General features: G+C 37.5%; 1 long non-coding RNA gene across 8 annotated transcripts in view; it reads left to right on the forward strand.

Moving 5' to 3' along the window:
• The window catches only part of LOC122218037, a 179209-nt gene that overhangs the window by 114834 nt on the left and 38512 nt on the right, over nt 1-25863 (forward strand). For all 8 annotated transcript variants that reach the window (XR_006201812.1, XR_006201816.1, XR_006201810.1 and 5 more), the window contains one exon: nt 19884-20026. This is a non-coding gene — a long non-coding RNA (uncharacterized LOC122218037). The remainder of the gene's footprint in view (nt 1-19883; nt 20027-25863) is intronic.

Consider the following 25863-nt stretch of genomic DNA (forward strand, 5'->3'; position numbering starts at 1 on the left):
TAGTGCATTTGCCATATACATATTAGTTAAAAGCAAGGTATAGCATTTTTAAAACCTTATTTTGAAATACAGTAAAACCTTGGATTGCGAGTAACTTGTTCTGTGGGTGTTCTGCAAGACAAGCAAACATTTCTAATAAATTTTAACTTGATAAACAAGTCATGTCTTATAAGTAGTATGTGATGCCTAATGTCACATGATCACGACTACCACAGTGGTTGTTGAAATTCACTTTGATACACAAGTTCTTTGGATTACAAGCATGTTTCCAGAACAAATTATGCTCCAAACCCAGGTTTTACAGTAATCACAGATTCATAGGAAATTTCAAAGGGGAGTACAGGGAGGTTCTGTGTACCTCTCACCCAGTTTTCCTCAGCGGTTACATCTTATGTAACTACAGCACAATATCAACACCTGAAACACACACTGGCACAACGTATGTGTATAGTTCTGTCATTTTATCACCTGTATAGATTGGTGTACCACCCAGGCAAGATGCAGAGCTAGTCTATCACCACAAAGTGCTCCCTCATGCTACTCCTTCAGAGCCACACCCACCTCTTCCCCTCCTCCCACCCATCTTTCACACCTGGCAACCACTGGTCTGTACTTTTGTCCTTTCAGAACTGACCACAATTTTATTTTTTTCATTGCTGAATAGTAATCTGTGTGTGTAATATATGTTTCAATTTTGTCCGTATATTAAACAATTATATAAATTGTTCCATATTATTTTATCTTTTTGCAATTCCCAGAGAACTCAAGGTGATGTTTATGAGATTCATCCATCTTGATCATTGCTGATCTATTTTATAAATAGCCTATAGTGATAGTTTTAAGCATCCAATTCGAGAATCTTTTAACTCTTAAAATCTATTTATACTATAGCCATTACTAGAGTATTTTTATTGATTTATAGTATTTTATATTTAATTTTCGATTTACTTTTCACTTGTTTCTCTTTTTTGCTTTCTTTTGGAAAGACTTGATTTATAATTTTATTTCTCTCATTTTATTTGAAGTAATACATTTTTTTCTGTTCTTCCAATGAATACCTCACCTTTTTAAATATGCATAGTTGTATCAAAAATCTTTAAGTTAAGGGGTGCTGGGGGGCTCAATCAGTTAAGCATCCAACTTCGGCTCAGGTCAATCTCACAGTTTGTGAGTTTGAGCCCTGCATTGGGCTCTGTGCTGACAGCCCAGAGCCTAGAGCCTGCTACAGATTCTGCGTCTCCCTCTCTGTCTCTGCCCCTACCCAGCTTGCACTGTTTCTCTCCTTTCTCTCTGTCTCAAAAATATACATAATTAAAAAAAATCTTTAAGTTAGTACATATCTTTACATTTTTTGCAAACTTGTAGGATACCTTCCTTGGATCACGACCTCGAATTTTTATGTGAGTATTCTATTTCCATCACTGGTTTTTGCTAACTCCCACTCTGGTAGTCTTTACTGTCATTGCTTCCACTGATTTAAATTTCAGTGTCTTTTTTCTCCGTTCTTTCCTGAAATCTTCTGTAGTTTATTATTACTGTAATTGATTTATTCTTCTTACTGTGATTTATTTATTACTAAAATTTTTTGGTGTGATTTGCAAGTGACAAAAAATGATCTAGTCTATGAGAATATATTTACATCATCTTTTCTCTCTTAATTTTTTTATTATGGAAATTTCAAACATATAGAAAAGTAACTAAAGAACTACATACACCCATATGTCTATCACCTAGACTAAAACTTTTGTTAAGTTTTTGCCATATGTGCACTCTCTATCTATACACACTCATGCGTGCGCGCGCGCACACACACACACACACACACACACACACACACACACATATGCACGTTAGCTAAACAACCTAAAAATAAATTCACAGATATCTTGATACTTGATCCCCAAATGCAAATAGCTTAGTAGGCTTCTCTAAACTAAAGAGAGCTCTAATACATATAAAATGTCATTAACATATATAAAAATTTTAGCAACCATTCTCTAATATCAACTAGTACTGAGTATATATTCAGGTTTTGTCAATCGTTCCAAATTTTTCAATCTCTTTTTTCAAACTGGGATCCAACCAAAATCTACACATTGCATGTATCTGTTATATCTCTTAAATCTTCTTAATCTAGCAAAGGGTCTATGCCTTCACTATTTTCATGACATTCATTTTTGAGAATGACCCACTCATTGAATTTGCTTGATTACTTCTTTATGGTGTCAATTAACTTATTCCTCTATTTTTTGTATTTCCTATTACCTGTTCATGTATACCTTTGAGTGATATTGGAGCTGGTATAGAATTCAAGGCTGACAGTTATTTTTCATTTGTTAACAGTCTAATTTATATTCCTTTGCAGACAATCTGTCTTCTCTCTGATTCCTTTTAATATTTTTTTCTGCTTTGATATTCTATAGTTCCAGCAAGAGGTATTTTGGAGTAGATTATTTTTCATATTTCCTCTTCCCTTACCTCTTTCACTCTGCTATCCCTGGGTAGTTTCTTCAGAACTATCCTCCAGTTCTCTAATCTAAATCTCAGCAACTCCATGTAGTTTGTTATTAATTCATCCTCAATTTTTAAAACTTCAATCTTGAATTCCAAAATTCTTCTTTTTATTTCTTTTCTTTTTTTTTTTTTTTACAGAAGCTCTATTCCTTTTTTCCTATATCTTGATTTTTAAAATCATGTTCTGTTCTTTCCTTATAGTTTTGGCTCTTTTTATTATTTCCTTAATAACTTAAAATATACTTATTTTATAGTTTATTTAACATATTTTCTAAAGATTTTAAGTAATTTCTACATTCAACATGGAGCTCAAAGTCACAACTCTGAAATCAAGATTCATATGCTTCACCGACTGAGCCAGCTATAGGCCCCTCTCATGTTATTTATTTATTTATTTAATTTTGTGTTTTATTTTTTCAGGTAAACAAATATGTTTATTTACAAACATATTGAGTTATGTTGAATTCAAGAATTTGATCCATTTTTCAAAGAAACTGCACCTCTTAAAATGCTCCTTTTCACATCTGTTTAATGGATTCATTGCAACATCCTTATTTCTTAAGCAGTCGGTGTCTTACTATAAAAAAAAAAAAAAAAGGTGGGGCGCCTGGGTGGCTCGGTCGGTTAAGGGTCCGACTTCAGCTCAGGTCATGATCTCACAGACCGTGAGTTCCAGCCCCGCGACGGGCTCTGGGCTGATGGCTCAGAGCCTGGAGCCTGCTTCCGATTCTGTGTCTCCCTCTCTGTCTGCCCCTCCCCCGTTCATGCTCTGTCTCTCTCTGTCTCAAAAATAAAAAAAAATTACAAAAAAAAAAAGGTGCAGCAAATCCAGATCCAAAGTATGTAGTCATCATAATTCATAACTGCCTCTTGTTTTCCACTGAAAATGGCACACTCTTCCCTGGGCCCTCCACATGGTGGCTCCTTGGGACCACAGAGGTTGTGAGATGCTCTGTCCCAACATAGTGCTGTTGGGACTTCTGTGAAAGGCGCAGAGACCCAAAATGGTAGAAATTCATCTTATTTGATTTTCTGAAGCTTTTGGGTTCTAATCCCCCCGTTGGTTGTATTGCTTACTGTATTAGGCTTGGAATTTGGGGTTCAGGTCAGCTTTATTGATGATTGTGTGTATATTTGTCCAGGGCCAGAGAATAATGCTGAAGGAAAACAACCGTCAATCTAGATTTCTACAGTGTTGATGCAGAGTAGCCTTGCATTTTCCTCTATCAGGTTTTTCAAATTTAAGAGTTGGGAATACATCTTCATGCTGATATTTTTCCTATTCCATAAGATAACATAAACTGAATCTTCACTTTCTCAAATGGATTTTTACTTTTAGAATCCTGTTAGAGCCTTTGGAAGAGATGGTGTCTTTTTTTTTGTCTCTGGAACTTTGGGGTGGAAAGGTTGTCTTACATTGAAGGGGCAGCCCCTTGGGGCCCTAACTTCAGGAAATGTCTTGTTTCCACCTCTTTATAGTATGTGCATTCAAGGCCACATCTCTTGTCCCCATGTGGAAATTGAAACCTTTGCTTCTGGGCCCTAGGTCATACAACTGCACTACTTCTCTCTGACTGATTTCCTTTGTCTCATAAGTTGCTTGTTTGGGCTCCTCCCTGGCACCTAGATATTTACGTTTCTTTCATTTGACCTCAGCTATGTATGTTTGTCTTTCTGTTATGGTTGTACTTAGCATTTTAATATTTTTAGTATCTTTAAATTTTATTTTATCTTAAGGCTACTATGTTCAAAGTCAGCCAAACATTAATTGTAAGTATATGGAAACATTGAGATTGTCAAAAATTTTATTGTTCACTGATACACTTGGTATTTCAGAATAAAACGTTTAAAGGGTGATACGAAACTTATTTTCATACATACTATAAACTGGGAAAATATGGGAATGTAAAATAAATTGGGAAAACAAGTGCCATGGATATTAACACTCAGATGTTGAATTCACAAAAATAAAGGTCTTGCCATACTATTTCCAATGTTAAAGTGATTTAATTATATTTTCAATTGTAAATCAATCCAGTTTCTTATAAATAAGGGTTGGGCTGGGAAGTGGGAGGTCATAATAGGGAGCAGTATAGTTACAGGTAGCTTATCATAACTTGGAGTTTCAGTTATTTCTTCCTTTGACAATTAAGGGAATAGTTCATTTTTGATGTTAGAGACGTATGTCTAGTGGAAAGACATTCCAGGGGAGACACAGGTACATGAAGAAAAAGCAAGAGCACAGTGCATGTAAACAATATCATTTCCAAAGAAACATGAGTTCAGAATAAAGTTGCTTCCTCAAATGGAACAATATTTCAACCTCTGTCATTACACAATAAGATGGGTCAAGAGGGATAACAAATGACCCAATCTTTTTAAAAATCTTGTTGAGGGGTGCATGGCTGGCTCAGTTGGTGGAACATCTGACGCTTGATCTTGGGGTTGTGAGTTCGAGCCACTCACTGAGTGTAGAGATTACTTACAAAATTTTTTCTTTAAAGTTTATTTATTTTTCAGAGAGAGAGAGCAAGCAAGTGAGTGGGGTTGGGTAGAGAGATAGGGAGGCACATAATCCGAAGCAGCCTCCATGCTCTGAGCAGTCAGCAAAGAGCCTAACGTGGGACTCCAACTCTGAAACCATAAGCTCATGACCTGAGCCAAAGTCAGGCGCTTAACTGACTGAGCCATCCAGGTGCCCCATAAAAAAAATAAAATCTTAAAAAAAAAAAAAAAAGGATCTTGTTGAAGAAAAAGTTAGACATTTTTCAAATGAAAATATTTATACTGAGAAAAGATCTTGAATTGTGTAGCTAAGAATTTAACATCTATTTTAAAATTTTTGTTTTAAAGTAAACTCTATCTCTGACGTGGAGCTAGAACTCATGACCCCAAGATCAAGAGTCTCATGCTCCACTGACTGAGCTAGCCAGGTGCCCCAAAATGAGAGTAATTTTATTTATTTAATATTGTTTTTTAAGTAAACTTTACACCCCACATGGGGCTCAAATTCATGACCCCGATGGGGTGACTAGGTGGCTCAATTGATTAAGCCTCCGACTTTGGCTCAGGTCATGATCTCATGGTCCATGAGTTTGAGCCCCGTGTCCAGCTCTGTGCTGACAGCTCAGAGCCTGGAGCCTGGTTCAGATTCTGTCTCCCTCCCTCTCTCTCTGCCCCTCCCCTGTTTTTTTTCTCTCTCTCTCTCAAAGATAAATAAAATATTGTAAAAAATTTTTAAAAAGATTCATGACCCTGAGATCAAGAGTCACATCCTCTACTGACTGAGCCACCCAGGCGCCCTTAATGGCATCTAATTAATTAATTAATTAATTTTTAACGGCATCTATTTTAAAATTAGAATCACTCTGCATTCGAGCTCTGCTACTACCTCTGTCTCTTTTGGGAAAATAACATAAATTCTCTCTCAGTTTACTTATCTATAAAAAGACAGTAATAATAAACTCCCATGTTGCTACTGGGAATTAAAATGGCACGCTCATAAAAAAATAAAGTGACATATTCATAAAATATCCTGTGTACAACACTTCGCACAGTGCCTGCATGCAATGGTCACTAGCTCAATAGCTACTACTGTGAAATCAGCACAGAGATTTCTGAATCACTAGAGGTGAAAAAGGCTCCAGGAGACTAGAAATGTGAGAAGCTTATCTCTTAACTAGCTAGCTCAAATTCTGGGATTTCTTAGGCACAACAAATAGAAAGATGATATTATTCTTATAGCTTGAAAATATTGTAGTGGGAATTTTCTTATTATGAGAATTGCAATTTACAGAAAACTAAGCCTTATTTGAGAAGGAAAGAGAAATACTGCTTTTTGTGAATAAGCCTCTATGGGTGCTCTATGTTAATGTGTTTGTTCTGGTAGAAATACTTTTATTGTTACCTACTTGGGATAAAGATTGTAAAGAGAAAGTTTTCAGGCAACCATAAATCTTTTTTTCCCTTGGGTCAAAAAGTTTCAATAATTTTTGAAAAAAGTTTCGATAATTTTTGTAATGATTAGAAAGCATACTGCCTATGTGTAAAGAAGTCTATTCTTTGCTTCTAATTTGCCTACCTATTTTTCTAAGCAAATTTGTTTAGGGAAAAAAAAGTCTGTTCTAGACTTGGAAAAAAACTTATAACTATCTTACTCTTTTGAAAAGGCAGTGGTGACATTGAGTCACCTGAGCTCCATCTCTGGGCAACAGTGACAAATGGTCACTTGCAGTGCAAAGATCAAGTGCTGAGAGTGTGAGGTCAGCTGCTTTACACGACACCTAATGGGACTGTCATTTCTCAGGATCTCCAGCCAAAGGCAGGGTGGCGACATGGTGTACCCATCACTAAGGTGCCATGTCTGGCATCTAAATGGAGCTCAGTAATTCCAGTGGAGCCAAGTTATTAGAGATCTAATTGCCATTGTCTAATAAATTCTTTTGAGGTCTTTGTGTTGGTTCACTTAAATATTCAATGTATCTGGCTTGAAGCAGTTATTAAAAATGTAATTGTTTTGTAAATTTTTATCTTTCAATTCCAAAACACCCTCATGAATTAATAAACAGTGTTCAGATAAAATAAGAATATTCATCAATAATGCAAGATTTTCTGTGTCATTGGGGGGTGTAACCTTACTACGCTGTTGATCAGAAACTCTGGGGAAATAACATATCTCTTGTAATACACTTCCATCTTGGATATTCTAGATCATGTTTAGCTGGAGAGTTTTTACTCTGAATGAAAATGTTTTTATTCATGTCTTATTACCAGTAGAGTTTATTTGAACTCATCATCATCCTAAGTTTATTTTCAGTTATTACTTTCTGGCTTGCCTCTCCAAAGCTAGCTATGAATACACAGTGGACTTCAAAATAGCAAGGCTATTTTGTTTTAAAGTGAGCAATGATAGTCTTGTCCCCAGCTAGGGAAATAGAACATAAAGCTTCCCAAGGCATTTACATGTTTCCCAAAAGACTGACCCATAGTCAACAAATGGGGAAATATAAAAACTTCTCCAAAGGGATGGGTGCTTCCTTAAGTGAACTGATTGACAGCTCGGGGCTTGCCCAGTGACACTGTCATCTGAGGGACCCTACACTTTTTTTCCCAGGTTTTCTGAAGTCTCTTGGGTATCATAAGGGGACAGACCCCTGTGGTACTGCCAGGGCCCTCTCTGTCAGAGGGCTAAGACCTGGACTAATTCATTGCAGTGCAGTTTAATTAAACTGCACCAGAGTTGTTTCCCTGGTAAAATAAGTGTGGGAAGAGAATGTGTGTCAAAAGGGACATGCCCCTTACTGTGTGTGCTTTATTGTTACACCGCAGCTAATATATTGTGGGAATTCCCATGGAGTCAATGATAAACTGTATTATCGAGCTCCATAAAATAGGCATTCTACTAGTGCAGGTTACTGTAGCTCACAATTCTATTAATCCTTCTAATTTATTATATTATAGCTGTATGTGAGGTCTCATAAATTTATTATACCCCTTTCATCTAAAAAAACCCCACCATGCTTGTTTCTCCTCTCAAATAAAACCTTTTATTATTTGCTGTGTCTGTCTCTAAAAATGTAATAGCCCCTTGTAAGAAAATATAATTACTGGCTGAGAAATGTAAACTGCATTTGACATGTCTTCTACTCTAAAATTAAAAAATTCTATTAAACCTTGCTATATGTGTACGAATACTGGTACATGAAGACCCATCAGCTTTTTGTTTCCAGTTTTCTGGCAACACCTTCCTATAAATGACATCTTTAGTATTTTTACTGTTTTCATCATTTTGTTTATGATAAAGGAATTTACTTATAGTATTCTCTCCTCTTTATCATTTACACCAGAAGTCAGCAGAAGGGCAGACATAACATCTGCTTTGTTCACGTCTATATCTCCAATGCCAAGTACGATGCCTGGCATATATTAGAGGCTCAATAAATAGATGTTAAATGAGGAGGTGAATGAAATAGAAAATTCTGTGAGTGCCTGTGCAAATCTTCATAGGATTTTTACCTATATATTCATTAACATGTTTACTAGTAACAGCTTATTTTTTATCAGTTGCTATTGCACAAAGATTTGGCTTACTGCTTAAAAGGATATCTAAAATATGCAGGAAAAATATGCAGGCATAAGTTTATTAAGTTATGAAATTTCAGTTGCTACTTTCAGATTACATTTTCACTTAGTTTTAGAAACCTTGATGCCTCAAAATAAGCTACACCTTGTACATTGAAAGTAAGCTAGAGATTCTGTGGGCTGGCCCTCGTGTGATATGAAGAAATGTAAATGGAGCGACACTTCATATCCATTTGCTGATCAGATTCATACCTGTCCTGTTTGTAAATGAGATGAGATGAGCTTAGAAATATTTTAATAAATAATTGAATACATATTTGAATAAATAGATGTTTATTTATTTATTGAGAGAGAGAGAGAGAGAGAGAATGAGTGGGGAGGGGCAGAGAGAGAGGGAGAAAGAGAAAGAAAGAGAGAGAAAGAGAGAGAATCCCAAATAGGCTCCATGGCCAGGGATGGGCCCAGCACAGGTCATGATCTCAGGACTGTGAGATCATGACCTAAGCCAAAATCAAGGGTAGGATGCTTATCTGACTGAGCCACCCAGGCACCCCAGAAATATTTGAATTTCAATCAGGCACCTTCATTTTGTTATCCTGAAGTAAAAACCTAAGTGATGATGGACACAGGACTGGACACAGAATAGATCTCTATCTACTCTAAGGTACTATCTCAGATCCCAGGTGAACAGTGAAAATTACCAAAAGTCTTTTCAGCAACTCTTGCTTAGAGCAATGTGTATGAAGGGCAGTGATGGATAGTTTCAGTACAGGTGGTCAGACATCAGAAAAGGAATGAAGACAATTGGTACCGTGAGCATTTTATTAGAAACTCAAGAGACCAAATCAAGCTTGGAAATGGAATTGCTGTTTCATTGAAAAACATTTCTAGGGGCGCCTGGGTGGCTCAGTCGGTTAGGCGTCTGACTTTGGATCAGGTCATGATCTCACGATTTGTGAGTTCGAGCCCCGCGTCGGGCTCTGTGCTGACAGCTCAGAGCCTGGATCCTGCTTGGGATTCTCTGTCTCCTTCCCTGTCTGCCCTCCCTGACTTGTGCTCTGTCTCTCTCTGTCTCTCAAAAAAATAAAAAAATGTAAAAAAGAAAAAATTTAAAAAAAAAAAAAAAAAAAAAAAGAAAAACATTTCTAGGGGCGCCTGGGTAGCTCAGTCGGTTAAGTGTCCAACTTCGGCTCAGGTCATGATCTCACGGTCCGTGGGTTCGAGCCCCGCCTCGGGCTCTGTGCTGACAGCTCAGAGCCTGGAGCCTGTTTCAGATTCTGTGTCTCCCTCTTTCTCTGACCCTCCCCTGTTCATGCTCTCTCTGTCTCTAAAATAAAATAAATGTTTAAAAAATTTTTTCAAAAAAAAAAGAAAAACATTTCTGTTATGACACACTTTGGTAACAATAATGAGTTTGGCTAATGTTCTAATGGTTAAATTCCCCATGTTTTTGTTTTGCAAATGAAAACAAATCTTCCATTTGATATCATTGTTTTTCCCATAAGAAGTAAAAAAAAAAAAGTCTTAGAACAAATGTAATGAATATGCTCTGAACGGATAACCTGGGTGGTCCCAGTGACACCTCTTATGTCACCATGGTCCTGGATGCCAGGGCAAATGTATAGGCAGTATCTTGTCATGACTGAGATCAAACTTGTTTAGTGCTTACTGAGAGTTATGTGGCATAGTGGAAGGGCAGGATTTTTAGAATGTCATCACTTCTGGATTTGAATCTGATTAGTTCTACCACTTAATAACTGCACATGCAAGAAAATTACTCTGTCTAAGCCTTCATAATAGAATTTTAATGAAAATTATAGTCGATAGCGTATGCTATGTGCTTAGTGTAGTTCCTGGCACATAGTACCTTCTCAATAAGTAATCGTAATTATTCACCATTATTATCTTTGCCCCCAAGATAGGGATTGTAAAGGATAGTATGGCAAATCTTCCCGCAAAGATTTCTGTAGAAAAGGTTTCCTACTATTGGATTATTAATTACCTTTTCACTTGAATTTACATACTACATCTCTAAAGAGCAATGGATTAAACTGTAGATTATAAGGGGAGCAACCCTGCTATTAATCTACTCTGAGGTTTTGACGAGCTTCACTCTTCACTTGCTGTACTTTCAAAATAGACCAACTACTTCTCCATAAAGCACATGAGAGGTAGCTGTTTAGGTCATTACTTCATTTTTTTTTTCTTAGTTTTTTTTTCTTTTTCTTTTTTTTTTTTTTTTAAGTAGCTGCCACTTGAACTCATGACCTTGAAATTCGAGACCTGAGCTGAGATGGAGAGTCAGACTCTTAACCAACTGAGGCACCCAGGTGGCCCTCTACTTTTAATTTGCGTATATATACATTCAGATACTGCACTAAGGAAAATGTACTCTACTTATTCTCAAACTACAGAATTAATGTTCTCAGGGATATAAAACTGAGCTTCTAGAACTTTACAGCCACTGTATCAAGTGTGGTACCTGCATTATTTTATTGAATCTTTACAATAAATCTAAGAGGAGGGTACATTATTATCTCTGACTGATGGATTAGGACACTGAAGGTTAGAAAAGCTGTGTAACTTGCTCTATCTAGATCATACATGTGGCAAATGGTAAAGCAGGGATTGAAGAGGTAGTAATCACTCCAAGTCTGTGTTTCTGACTCTGCCTTGTAGTATCTGCCTCCTGCATCCCACCCCCACGCAGGCTCTTTCTATTTCACTGGACAGTATCTAGTCAATACAAGCTTCTGGCCAACTCACGGAAGATATAAAGCTTAGAAGAGGTTGATCAGCCTTGGGAATAGCATGGGGCGGGGGGGTCAAATTCTTTAGAACCACTGTCTTAATGTTTACTTGAAGATGAGATTTCTTACTCTTGGAAGCACATGCACATTTAAGTTCTTGCTGTCGTATAGCCTGCTGTAAATCAAATATTGAACATGAGTGATTTCTTATACATTTTGAAGGGATGCTTTCACTCTTTAAAAAAAAACAAAGTGGAGTCTAATAATACATAAATAAAATAAATAAGAAAACACATTGATGACTTTATAGACTCCTTTTAATAAAAAAATAAAAAATGACATTTAATCTCTATAATTTGAAAGCATAGATGGTTTCTGTATGGACAAAACTAACGTAGTCTTTATAAAATAGTGTTTTCAATTCTGGTACAAAAAATACGACCAATATGATAAAGATGTGAAATTAGAAGTTTTTTCTAATGCTATTTTTCATTTTGATGATAGAAAAATAGAATTAGTATAAATATATATTTAAGGATTTTAACTCAGTAACAATGCAAATTATCATTCTGGTTGTTTAGAAATGTCAGTAAGAACTCAATTGTTCCTGCACTGATATAAAAGAGCATTTTTTGACAGTGATTGACATCAGCAATTTGCATACTGTGTACTGAGAAGTGAGCAAAACTTTTTTCCTATTTCAGTACATATTTTATGAAGTTTAGTAGATTTATATAAGGTATTATGTGGAGTAATTCGAGTTTTAAAAATTTATTGCATACTAGAGTAGATGCTATTGGAATTAGTATATTGAAGATAGTTTGCTAAAGTAATTTCAAAATATGGCATTTTCCTAGCTTTGAAGTGAAATGAGATTGATAAATATCAAATTAGTATTTTTACTTTAATCTTAAAATTCGTTTCTATGTACCATTAAGGTATAACATTTGGTATGGGAGAGCTTTAAATCATATGAATTGTTACAAGGGAGAAATCATGCTATGTCACGGTAAAATAGCACACTGCAGAAAGACCAATAATTCTTAGAAATGAAAGAGCATTGTTTTAACACTATTTCTTTATTTGCGAAAATAACTATTTTGCTTTCAATACATAATAAGTCAACATAAAGGCATTCCCTACACTTTGCCAATTCAAAGAGACCCACCTCATTTGGTACCTGCCGTTCTGTTATTTTATATCTGAGCTAGCCTTTGACTTGTTGTATGTTGCTCTGTTCTTAGGTGGCATCACAGTTGTAATTTAGGTGCCTGCATTCTTAGGACTTTTCATGTGATTTATGTGAAACCTGTGTACAATCTCTTGCCTTCTTCTGGTACGTAACCCAGAGTAAGAGTGAGCATCTGGAGATAGAAGGCCCGGTAGAAGAACAGCCTGACCTTTGACCTGCTTGTGACATACTGTATAAAGATTTTGGGAAATGCTGTCTAGGATAATCCATCATCGAGCAATTTAGTATAACCTTGCTGACCCTGTTCTCCCAGCACAAGTGTAATCCTGGTGCAGCCAGTGTTTGAAAACATTTGTATTTATTGAATAAAGACATGTAGCCCACAGAGCAATAAAAACACAAAATGTGAGTCTGCCAAAGAAAGTAAGGAGTAGATATGTGAAAACGCTGCTTAGTGTAAAAGCTGCTCTGTAGCTGTTGAAAAGTCTACAGACAACAGACACTGGGAACAACTTTTCCACGCCGATGAATGAGGCCTTGCAAGTGAGAACAAATGCTATTTTTCTCTTGATTGTCAGCACAAGTGTGACACTCATTTACATCTCTGAATGTACTTTGTAGTTGCAATAACTTCCTATGTTGATGTGAAAGATATTCAGAACAAATTTAAAAAAATGAATGTAGGTTGAATTAAGTGAAAGAGAGAAACAAGAACCAGGCCAGGAATAGAAACTTTTGCGTGTGAAAGGTAAACAGTGAGAAGAGGTGGCTCTAACTAAGATCCCTGGGAAAAAGGCACAGGATTTACATGACCTGAGGAAAAAACAGAGTATTCAATTTCGGCTGCCTTAGTTCAACCCGCCTTCAAATCTCACCTGATTGACTGAAACTGCTTTCATTTGTATTTGGCATCCAGCTTGACTGCCCTCCAAATAATACTTCAACCTGCAGCAGAATGCATCTTTCTAAAGGCCTACTTCTCAGCTTTGAAATCAAAGCAAAACAAAAACTAGCAAAACATAAACAAAAACTCTTCAGTGCTTCACCGTTGGCCTGTCTGCTGCTGTCCCACCTCATGGTTTTCCGTGATCTTACGGCTACAGCCTCGCTTTCTCTATTGCTACCTCACGCTCCAGCCATATTAAACTCGTAATTCTCCAAAAATGCCCTCTTTCTCTTTCACACCCAAATCTTGCCTTCTCTCAGCCTGGACCTTCTATCCCACCTTCTTATCCTTCAGGTCTTGGCCTCACACTTCACTTTCCTAAAAGGCCTCACCACTCCCCCGCCCCCCCCGCCCCCCCACGCCCATTGGGTTAGATACCTTATGTGTACTTCCAGTGTTTGTGTGGGTAGTATTGTCTCTACTTTACCGAAGAGGAAATGGAAAACCCGAGAGCCTTACTTGCCTGCAGAGTTTTACACGCCTGTAAAATGTCAGGACCAGACTTTAAATTCAAGACTTCTGGCTTCCATCTAGAGCCCATTTCTTTAATCCACAGCGACTTCTCATATGCTTCACTTTACCTGGTCAAATATGGGTTTAGGTAGAATTGTTTTCAGTTCCCTGAAAGGCGTATGGGGCTTCATCCCTCTATTTTTTTTACACATTTCTTTATACATTTCCTACCCATAGGTTAGCTTTGTGTTGGTGTCCACCCAGGAAATCTTACTTATTTGTCAAGACCCAGTTGCAGATTGTGAAGCATTATTCTTACATCCACCCTCTTCTTCAGGCTTACTGTGTTACTTAGTCCTCACCATTGTTGTGGGACTTCAGGATTTCAACTGAACTGTGCTATTATATGTTTATCTCTCCTGTTAGACAGTGAGTTTTTTGTGGCAAAGATTTACTTAAATCATTTCTATTTCTGCTAGCACCCAGTACACTGCCCAATACATGGCAGATTCAGTATTTTAAATTGCATCATAGGGGGGCTCCTGGGTGGCTCAATCAGTTAAATGTACGACTTTGGCTCAGGTCATGATCTCATGTTTCACAGGTTTGAGCCCTGCATCGGGCTCTGTGCTGACAGCTCAGAGCCTGGAGCCTGCTTTGGATTCTGTGTCTCCCTCTCTCTCTCTGCCCTTCCCCTACTTGCATTCTGTCTCTGTCTCTCTCCCAAAAATAAAAATTAAAAAAATATAAATTGCATCATGGAAGCACATGTTGATGATATCTGCATGTTCGCTTCTCATGCTTTCCCTTCAAGACATCATGTAAATCACCCAGCTTATAATTGTAGACTGTCATTGGGTTGTAAGGTATGACTTCTCTTTGTCTAAAACAGGACCTTACAAGACTCGTCATAGCTTCCAGTTTCCAAGACCTTGTCCCAGGAACTAGGTTTTTACACAGGTTCTCTCTGGTGCATAGGGGTTTGATTACCGATATTTCTGTCTTCATACATTGATAAAATGAGATTTCAGGGATTAATAGAGGTCTCTCCTGTCTCTATTACACACACACACACACACACACACACACACACACACACTCACTGACATAGTCTCTCCAAACTCTTCTTCAGTCTGGGGAAATGAGAGCTGTATGACTAGAGGAAGAAGGTAGAGAATGAGGAAGAGCCTTTTAAGTGTCTTTACAGGGTAGGACAAGTTAACCAGAGTAACCAAGTTTTTTTTTGCGACTGAGCAACGGGATATAAGAATTTTCCTTTCTCCTGTCTGCTCTTCCCAATTTCCCATCTCTGTTTTTGAGATTGCCCTCCAGTTAGGCAATGGAGTCAGAGGGAGCTGCACTGGTGGAGAAACCACTGCAGCAGCTCTAGTGTCACATGAGGAACATTTTCTCTCTGGATACAGATGCACACGACTGCTCTCAATCCATGCTTTGCAATGTGCTTTAGTGGCTTCCTTGTTGCACTAGTTTAAAATCAAGTTGTCATGGGGTGCCTGGGTGGCTCAGTCGGTTGAGCGTCTGACTTCGGCTCAGGTCATGATCTCACAGACCGTGAGTTCCAGCCCCGCGACGGGCTCTGGGCTGATGGCTCAGAGCCTGGAGCCTGCTTCCAATTCTGTGTCTCCCTCTCTCTCTGCCCCTCCCCTGTTCATGCTCTGTCTCTCTCTGTCTCGAAAATAAATAAACGTTTAAAAAAATAAATAAATAAAATCAAGTTGTCATTGTGTATGATGACATGAAAACGTTATGGCTTTGAGTCCTAAGTAATCACAAAATTTCCACTGAAGTATTCTTTCAAATCTCCCTTTCCTGTTTTTTTCTTTATCTGTTCACTATTGCCAGTGGAGAATAACACAATAAATCTTTGACGTTTCCTTGGAATGTGTGGAAATGACATGGATTAGGAGCCAGAGAATCTTCAGTTAGAATCCTTCCTCCACCTTTTATAAGTGATGTACCCTTGGATAAAGTACATCCTGATTCTGAAGCAGTTTTCTTATCTGTAAAATGGACTTAATACCATCCATCTCTGTGGATGAAAAGAAGCTCTATTGCTACCTCATGCTCCAGCCATATTAAACTCGTAATTCTCCAAAAATGCCCTCTTTCTCTTTCACACCCAAATCTTACCTTCTCTCAGCCTGGACCTTTTATCCCACCTTCTTATCCTTCAGGTCTTGGCCTCACACTTCTGTGAGGAAACTGTGGAGGAAAAGAAGCAAAGATGACAGTGTTGATTTCTTGTGGGTCTAGTTCAACAATTTCTCTTTCTTTCCTTTCCTTTCTCCTCTTTCTTCTCTACCTCTTGATTCAATTGTTAATGGGTGGTGCAAGTCCCAAACTATAGGGCATACAGGATGGGAGAAATACAAGGTAGCTACATAATAGCTCTATTGCTCTCTAGAAGTGGGTAGCAGATATGGAGAATGGTGGGGAATATGTTTTGACATTCTCTGTAAAGCTCATCATTATAAACTTTATAACAAGATTGTTTTTCTTAATTAAAATTTTTTTATAGTTTGTGAAACTTCAGTTATAGTTCACTTTGTCCTTTGGAAATCACTAACCCAAAGAGAGGCATCTGAATTCCTTTTTAGACCCTAAATCAGTGTTTCTTAACCTTAGCTGATTAGCACATTAGAATTACTTGGACTAGGGGCGCCTGGGTGGCTCAGTTGGTTAAGCATCGGACTTCAGCTCAGGTCACGATCTCACGGTCTGTGAGTTCGAGCCCTGCGTCAGGCTCTGGGCTGATGGGTCAGAGCCTGGAGCCTGCTTCCGATTCTGTGTCTCCCTCTCTCTCTGCCCCTCCCCTGTCCATGCTCTGTCTTTCTCTGTCTCAAAAATAAATAAACTTTAAAAAAAAAAATTAGAATTACTTGGACTAGTTGCAACAGTTACTTTAAAAAAATTTGTAATGTTTATTTATGTTTTTGAGAGAAAGAGACAGAGCTCGAGTGAGGGAGGGGTGCAGAGAGAGGGAGACACAGAATCTGAAGCAGGCTTCAGGCTCTGAGCTGTCAGCACAGAGTCCGACATGCAGCTCGAACCCATGAACCGAGATCATAACCTAAGCAGACATTGGATACTTAACTGACTGAGCCACCCAGGCATCCCTAACAATTACTTTTTAAATAATAAAAATATTTTAAAGCTTCTGAAAACATACAGATTTGGGGGTCCCAATCTGGATTTACTAAGTTTCGATCTCTGGGGATGAGGCTTTGGCATCAGTATTAGAACAAAATTCTCTCAGTTATTGCAGTGATGGTTACAAACCTTGGCCTAAATCATAATGTCACTGTGATGTTCATGCATGTTTGATTGGCGTCATAAAATATGATAATAGTTGTGTAAAGGGACTTTTTTAGAAAGAACATAAACCAGGGGGAAATTAAATTGACAGAATGTAGAAAGGATAAATATTATTTAAAAACATCATCTATGACGATGACAAAATAGGATTTCCAAAGCTCCCAAAATACTATAAACATGATCGATTCCAAAGGGAAAAGGAATCATTCTCTTTCTTGTGAACCCAGGTGGAGTGGCATTGGGAGGTTGCTGATTAGATTCAGTGAAGGGTTGAAATGCGCATTTTCTCTTTTAATTAGGGAAATCAATAATAGAATCTAAATTTCTGAGAATAAGAAACTAAAAATAAAAACAAGATATGCTATATTCGAGGAAGCAGCTAAAGGAGTGTATTTATTGGTCTAAATTGAAATTTTAACCCCTTGGAAACTCCTGCCATCTATTTAGTCAGAAATGGAAAAGAGCTATCAGATAACAGAGCCTATCCTCCTGAGAGCCTCCTGGATTGTGTCTCGTGCCCAGATAGAGGATAACGCTCTCCTCCCAGCCTAGAGGCCATCGTCCTAAGTACTCCCTTGGCAGGCATCCTGGAAAATTGTAGTGTTGGAAGGGCTAAGTTACTCTTCTCAGACATCTCTATTGGACATGATAAAGAAAAAAAAAAAAAAAAAAAAACTCAAAGCACAAACTGTATACAATCCAATGTACATTTTAAAGGATGTACTAGTATTTACATAGTGGGTCAGATTTTCATTCTGTGAGATTCAAAAGAAGAAAAGAACTCTTTGAGTTGAGAATCTAGCTTATTGTTTTTAGTGATGGCGTTTAGAGACAAGTGATCCAACAGCCACTACTTTTGAAGATCGTGATTTTATAAGCAATGGAAGTTTCAAGTGTCGGTAGCCCATGTTGCACTGGTTTAAGGTGATTGTTGATAGTTATTTCAAAGTCCTCTAACACTGTTATTTGTAGAAAATAAATCTGATATAATAAGACTTTGATAAAAACAGAGAACTTCTTAGTTGACATCTATTGTCAATGCATTGACAATAAAAGGCAAAACAAAAAGAACTCAGCCTTTTTCTGGGACTCAGCTGACTGACATATCTTCAAAGTGAGGCTTGCCAAATAAATATGATTATTAGGTTACTGCATTTCCTCAAAGAACAAGTCTAAATTGTCTCAATGATAAAAGTCTTTGATATGGGGGCCCCTGGTGGCTCAATCAGTTAAGCATCTGACTTCAGCTCAGGTCATGATCTCATGGCTCGTGGGTTTGAACCCCGATTCGGGCTTTGTGCTGACAGCTCAGAGCCTGGAGCCTGCTTCAGATTCGGTGTCTCCTTCTCTCACTACCCCTCCCCCGCTTGCACTCTGTCTCTGTCTCTCATAAATAAATAAATGTTAAAAAAAAATTTGGAAAAAAGTCTTGATAGATCACACACTTTTATTAACTTATTTTGGATTAGTTTAACTTTATTTTCTTTTTTTACATAGAAACCTCATCATGAATACCAATTATTAAAAAAAGCAGTTCCTTACAAGCTTATTTAATTTTATTTTATTTTGCCAAACAGGTATAGTTGGGAAGATTTCAATAATCTTGGGATTGTACAAAGTAATTTGTACAAAATAAATTATATCCTTTCTACAACTAGTTGTTCCTGAAACAAAGTTTATACATTTTTGTTTTAGAAAGATGATGACCCTCAGTTAAAATTTTATTTATAGAAATGTAAATTTAAAAATCTCCCTGTAAGACATTTTCCATGCTTAAAAGTTTTGATAACTTTTAATCTTTCTCTCCTTCACTCTTGCTCAGTATATAACTTAGGTTTGATGGCCAAATGCTCTTGTCACCTCAAAGGGGCTTGACTGCTGCTCGTTCTTGAGAGCTCTATTGGTTCTATTGAGCCATGACTCAGAGGTCATTTGTCATTTGGTAAGGACTCTGCTGTCCTCCCTAGAGAGAGAGAGAGAGGGATCTGTCCTGAAGAGTGAGTTCCTTGCCTGTCTGCCCTGTCAGAATTCAGAAATACAGTGGCTGTAACTTCTGTTCCAGAGAGGATACCTGGAAAAGAGTGTCACACACAATTAGCATTGGATCAAGTTTCCTTGTCACAGCCCTGGATTTTAGTTTGGGTGAAGGTTGTCGCTGCATAGCCAAAATCTGGGCAATTTAGAGCCCTCTGAAGGAAAATACTTCAATTTATAAAAGATGGGTGGGGCGCCCGGGTGGCTCAGTCTATTAAGCGTCTGACTGGCTCAGGTCATGATCTCCTGGTTTGTGAGATTGAGCCCCGAATTGGGCTCACTGCTGTCAGTGCAGAGCCCGCTTGGGATCCTCTGTCGCACCCCTCCCCCCCACTCCATCCTCTCCTGCTTACACGTGCACACTTTCTTTCAAAAATAAATAAACATTAAACAAGTGTATGGTCATAAATTCCTACTAAAATGGTGATTAGTTTTATTAGATATATTTTTCTATAATTCATAAATTTGGTACAGTATCACTCCACAGTTAATAACTTTATTACTTTTTCATTAGAAAAGTGATTATTTACTTCAAAGTGCACTTTAATTAATTGATTTATATTATCCCTCATTTCAGAAAGAATTCCAAGTGGCTTACAGGAAATGTTACAATGAGATAAATAAAATACAAACATGAATGGAAAAGAGAGAGGAAAAGAAGATGAAGTACAAGGAAAAGAAGCTGTAATGCACGTAGAATAATCTACATATAAATTTAAGGTAACACTTTATTCAGTCCTAAATAAAATTAGAAAATCACATTTTCCTTATGAAACAAAACTGATTCAGAACTATTTTTATTAAAATAATTCATATTTTAAATTAGATGATATCACTCTGTATGTTTAATAAAAGTATATATAATTAAAGTGATCTTTAGTCTGTCATGCTTTTCCAAAGTGTAGAGAAAGTCACAGCATAGAAGATATATCATATTGACTTAAGGTTACCAGAATTTTCTTATTTTATTTTTTTTAAGTAATTGCTATACCCAGCATGGGGCTTGAACTCACCACCCCAAGATCAAGTATACGTGCTTTCCTGACTGAGCCAACCAGTTGTCCCTTACCAGAATTTTCTTAATGAGTATGTTAACTATAGTCATGGTCAAAAATATCTGAGAACATGGAACCATTCTGTATTATAAATACTTTCAGTATTCCAATGCATTTTTCATGTTGAAATGAAAATATATGGTTTCAATATATATATTGTTCTATATTTCATACTGATTGTTTTACATGTGCACATATTTTGAATAACAAAATTCTTCTGTCAGCGAAGAATTAAGAAGAAAATGTGATGCCACCACCATAACAATATCTTTGGGAGCACTTTACAAATTTAAATCCTCCTCCCAAATAAAGACAAAAACAATATAAAAAATAAAATTACAACCAAATGACATAAAAATTATGTTTATGGCTATACACATTACATTTAGGCTTTAAAATTTATTTTATAAAAATAAATAATTCTAGTTTTCACTAATGTCAAGAAACAAGAATAAAACTCTCCCCCAGTGGGGAATTTTAATGGAAACAATTTTAAGAGAAAGAAAAAATGAGGTTTAATTTTTTTTTTCTCACCAGATATCTAATCTACTTATTCCCTTAGTTTAAAATTTTTGACATCACATACTTTGTTCTTTTTTTAAAGAATTTTTAATGTTTGTTTATTTTTGAGAAAGAGAGAGAGACAGAGTGAGAGTGGGGAGGGCAGAGAGAGAGAGGAGACACAGAATCTGAAGCAGGCTCCAGGCTCCGAGCTGTCAGCACAGAGCCCGATGTGGGGCTCAAACTCATGGACCGTAAGATCATGAACTGAACCAAAGTCAGACACTAAACTGACTGAGCCACCCAGGTGCCCCAATTAAAAAAAAATTTTTTAATGTTTATTGTTTTTTTAAAATGTTTATTTTTCAGAGAGAGAGAGAGAGAGAGAGTTGGATTGCAAGATGGGGAGGGGCAGAGAGAGAGGGAAACACAGAATCTGAAGCAGGCTCCAAGTTGTCAGCACAGAGCCCCATGCGGGGTTGGAACTCAAGAACCATGAGATCATGACCTGAGCCAAAGTCAGACACTAAACAGACTGAGCCACTCAGGTGCCCCACACTTTGTTCTTTTATTTATTTTTTTAATTTTTATTTAAAAATTTTTTTTAAATGTTTTTTATTTATTTTTGAGACAGAGAGAGACAGAACATGAACAGGGGAGGGGCAGAGAGAGAGGGAGACACAGAATCCGAAGCAGGTTCCAGGCTCCGAGCTGTCAGCACAGAGCCCGACGTGGGGCTCGAACGCACAGACCGTGAGATCATGACCTGAGCCGAAGTCGGACGCTTAACCGACTGAGCCACCCAGGCGCCCCCACACTTTGTTCTTTTAAATAAAACATAATTAAAAGTAGGTCTAGTCACAATAAATGAGAGAAATACATGTGTATTGAATTCTACACATGAGTTATTTCATTGTTTCTGGGTACAATGAGTAATAAGAAACTCTTATGGCACAAATCTTGCACCTATATATGAGGGCTGTACAATTCAAAGCATTTAAGTATTGTAGTGGATGACTGCCTTAAAAAATAAAAAAAAGGGAAAACATAGGTTAGAGGACTGCTAATAAAAAAACAAACCCATAGTATCTATTTCTATAAGAATAGTCCTTCTGCAAAGGGAGAAAACCTGTTTGAAGTCTCAAAGGAAGTCATGCAAGATGGGTGCATGACTGTGGGACAAAGAAAGCGTGGTGTCTACATGAAATAAGCATTTAAGGGAGAATATGAAATGTAATGGGAGCCAGCTCTAGCTACCGCAGGAAATTCTAAGATCAGCACTGGGCCCGATACTGAATGACCGGCTAAGGAGAAGAAAGGACTTGCTTTAAAGAGCCACCTTCAGCTTCAGTTACCTTATTCCTAGAGTTTATACATCAAAATAAACTAGGTTCTTGTAGGGACGTGGGAATCAGTACAAAATAAATATCCTTCATATTAGGGACTGAACAACTTTAAATTCTGTTTCATAGAAAGCTCTGGAAGTTCTACATGCGTGCATGTGTGTGTGTGTGTGTGTGTGTGTTTTAAACCACTATTCCTATGCACAGACATTATAATATCATAAGGAATTCTTTGTGAAATGTTGGATAAAGAATAGGGATAGTTAAAGTGGAAAAAGTGCAAGGTTCCCAGGAAAATTTGCCTTCTGATTGAGAGGAAAATGAATTCATTTATTTTTGGTAAGCAAATATCTTTCAAATGTCTCATCAGGGTTGCATTCAGGAGGTAAAATGAGAAAATGTTGATTTCACCAGTATAAAAAAAGAACAGTAGTGTCACTAGCTCCTCATTTCATGATGAAGGCCAAACCTAAGTGACAGGCATTTGAGAAGACGGGTTCTGAACATGACCTTGTACCACACACACTGTATGGCAGAGGAAGAACCACATTTCACTAGACGTATTAATTTTAAGCAGAGGTGAACCCCCTCCCCCCCATCAGTTCAGCATAAGCACACAAAAAATGTCTATAGTTATTTTTATGTTATAGAATATTAACTTGACAATGTAAATGTTAGGACAAATAGTTACTCCATACAGTGCTTCACTGCTATGGCACCATTAAATGCATGGTTTACTCCAACTACAGAAACCTTCGTGAGTCGTGATTTATCATTTAAATATATCTTCAAAGATGTTGATTTCAGTTCACTGTTTCTTTATGTGGTGAAGATTGAGGAAAAAGGATTTGTGACATTCAAAAACACTATCTGCATGTTTGGTAAACTTGGGAAGTCAGAAAACCACACAGAAGGCTTAACTTTCAGGCATGCTTTGGGCCTCTGCATTTTCATCCGAAAGTTCTCATTTGGTCTACTTAGCCATCATACACTCACAGGAACACAACTGAATACAAACAAGCAGCAAAAGCTACTAGACATAAACCTCCTGTCGTTGTTTCCACCCTCCTGCCTGAGCTGGCAAGAGCCTTCTGGGAGGGTGGGGGTGGGGGTGGTGGCCGCTCCATCCTTGGTGGGGAAAAGCCAGGGAAGGAGTGCGTGGCAGGGGGCCGTGTCTGACATAGTTCTTAGCAGTTACAGGATGATGGTCTGAGGGAATGTTTGAGGTGGGAAATACAGCTATGTTACTAGGACAGGCCACATTAATTCTCACTGGCAGACAGTCTTCCACTGTGAGTGTGAATAAAAACCAAATATGGGATATGTTTTTGATTATCAGAATGCAAGAGGAGTTAAGGGGCGAAAGCACCTAGTAGTAATTCAGTTAAAGTGAGGGAGCCTGGTAAAGTAAGAGGGAAAGTGAATATTTCACCTGATTCTAACACATTTAATTTGTCTTTCAACTACTACACAAAGATAATTATTTCAGACAATAGAACATTCTGTTTCAGTCTCTGGTTAGGCCCTGACATTGGATTTTTTTCCTCCCCCCTAGGCTTAACAAGAATCAGTCATAGCAGTAATTTCCTCTGAAAAAGAAATCCTATCAGGCCCATGTCTGGGTCTGTGGAGTTGACGGATTGCTTCTTTTTTTATAGAGCCAAATCATTTTTGTAGGAATCAGTTTTCAAGTGTATAAATTTCAGTTTGGAAATTATTTCTCGCAATATTTGCTTTCAGTAATTCTTTTTTTAACATTAATTAGCTGAATAAATCCACCAAGGAACACAAAGTGTTTCTGCAAAATAATACGATAATTTGGATTGAAAATGTGATTGGATACTGGGAAGAAATAAAAGAAACAAAAGGACCACAAAAGGAATAACTTTGTTATAGCTATTCAAATATGGGATGAAATATACTTATACTTCCTTCTGTTTGATCTAATATATCTAATTTTTCATCCCATTTTCCCTTTCTATCCCTCTATCCTCTCTCAATTTAGACAGTGTCTCCTCTGTTTATTTGTTACAAAGATTTCAGTTGTGACTCACAGTTAGAGTAAATGCTGACAGTTTACCCAAAAACTTTCAATAACTGAGATAAATTTCAACACTAACAAAAAGTAAGCCTTTTCCTGCTACTATGTTTTTGATCAACATGAAAGGTGCAGTCAGGCCTCTTTCGTATAGGCCAACAGATTTTCATTGCTGTGATATTTATATTTTGGTCATTTGTATTTTTATTAGGCATTTGTAAGTGCAAAAATTCGATCAAATGGAAAAATGGACCATGTTCATATAAATGTATATATCCTTAACTAGGCTACGAAAAATGGTCTTTGCCTCCTTGAGGGGAAGTTTAACAATATTTTACATCAAGAATAACTTTAGTTCAATTATCAGTCAGGGGTGCTCTTTGAGTTGTTTGGTGGTAACAGAGTTTAATAGTGCAGATACATTACCCATTACATCCCACCATCAGATGCATTGGGAATGCACAAAAAGAGCTGTGTGTGATCAAGCAGAGAGAACATTGGCACTGGAATTCCCTGATCTTGGTTTGGGTTCTGGTTTGCCACTTAAAACTGGTAAGGTCTTGTTGGAGTAAGCCAGTTTGTCCCTCTGGGCTCCACTTTTCTTAGGTGTTTAGTGGGGATAATCACTTATACCTTATAGGTATTTTGTGTGGGATTAGGTATCACAATGCACATCACTGGATTGTTATGAATTTTACTATGTGGGAGTTGAATCTGTGCCTCCGTGCGCATCTACCCCAAAGAACTCTTCCCAAGGCAAATAAGAACACAGTGGGATTGTGAGTGAACTCCGATGTTGAAAGTGGATTATCAAAATGGAAACGTGAAGTTCTAAAGTGTAGCTTTTGGAGCTTTGCCTCTAAGCTTAGCAGCAATGACAGATATAATAGTAATAACAAAGACCAAAAAATTATAGGAACTAATGATATTTTAGGGGCACCTGGGTGACTCAGTCAGTTAACCGTCTGACTTCAGCTCAGGTCGTGATCTTGCAGTTTGTGGGTTTGAGCCCCATGTTGAGCTCTTTGCTGACAGTTCAGAGCCCGGAGCCTGCTTCAGATTCTGTGTCTTCCTCTCTCTCTCTGCCCTTTCCTGCTCATACTCTGTCTCTCTCTCTCTCAAAAAATAAACATTAAAAAATATTTAAAATGGTATATTTTTAAAATAAATTACTGCCTTTGAAAGAAAGTCTAACTTTTTTCCGTATACATCTATAAACAAAAGCTGGTAAGGAACATCTGATTTGAACTGAATTCTTCTTAAGTTTCCCCTTATAGGAAATTGTGTTTGAAGTTCCTTAAAAAAGGAAAGCTCAGGGTGCCTGGCTGGCTCAGTCGGTGGAGCATGTAGCTCTCCATCTTGGGTTGCGAGTTCGAGCCACATGTTGGATGTAGAGATTACTTAAAAGTACAAAAATCTTTAAAAAAAGGAAGGCTCAGTTCTAAGTCTTACATAGAAAACATGTCAATAACTTCTCCCTCCCTCTCTCTCTCTCTCTCTCTCTATATATATATATATATGTTTGTTTTTTTTTTTTTTTTTTGAGACAGAGAGAGAGGGGGGGCGCAAGTGAGCAAGGGGAAGAGAGAGTGAATCCAAGGAAGGGCAGAGGGAGACAGA

The sequence above is a fragment of the Panthera leo genome, chromosome B1 (genome assembly GCF_018350215.1).
Source record: "Panthera leo isolate Ple1 chromosome B1, P.leo_Ple1_pat1.1, whole genome shotgun sequence".
Classification (NCBI taxonomy): domain Eukaryota; kingdom Metazoa; phylum Chordata; class Mammalia; order Carnivora; family Felidae; genus Panthera; species Panthera leo.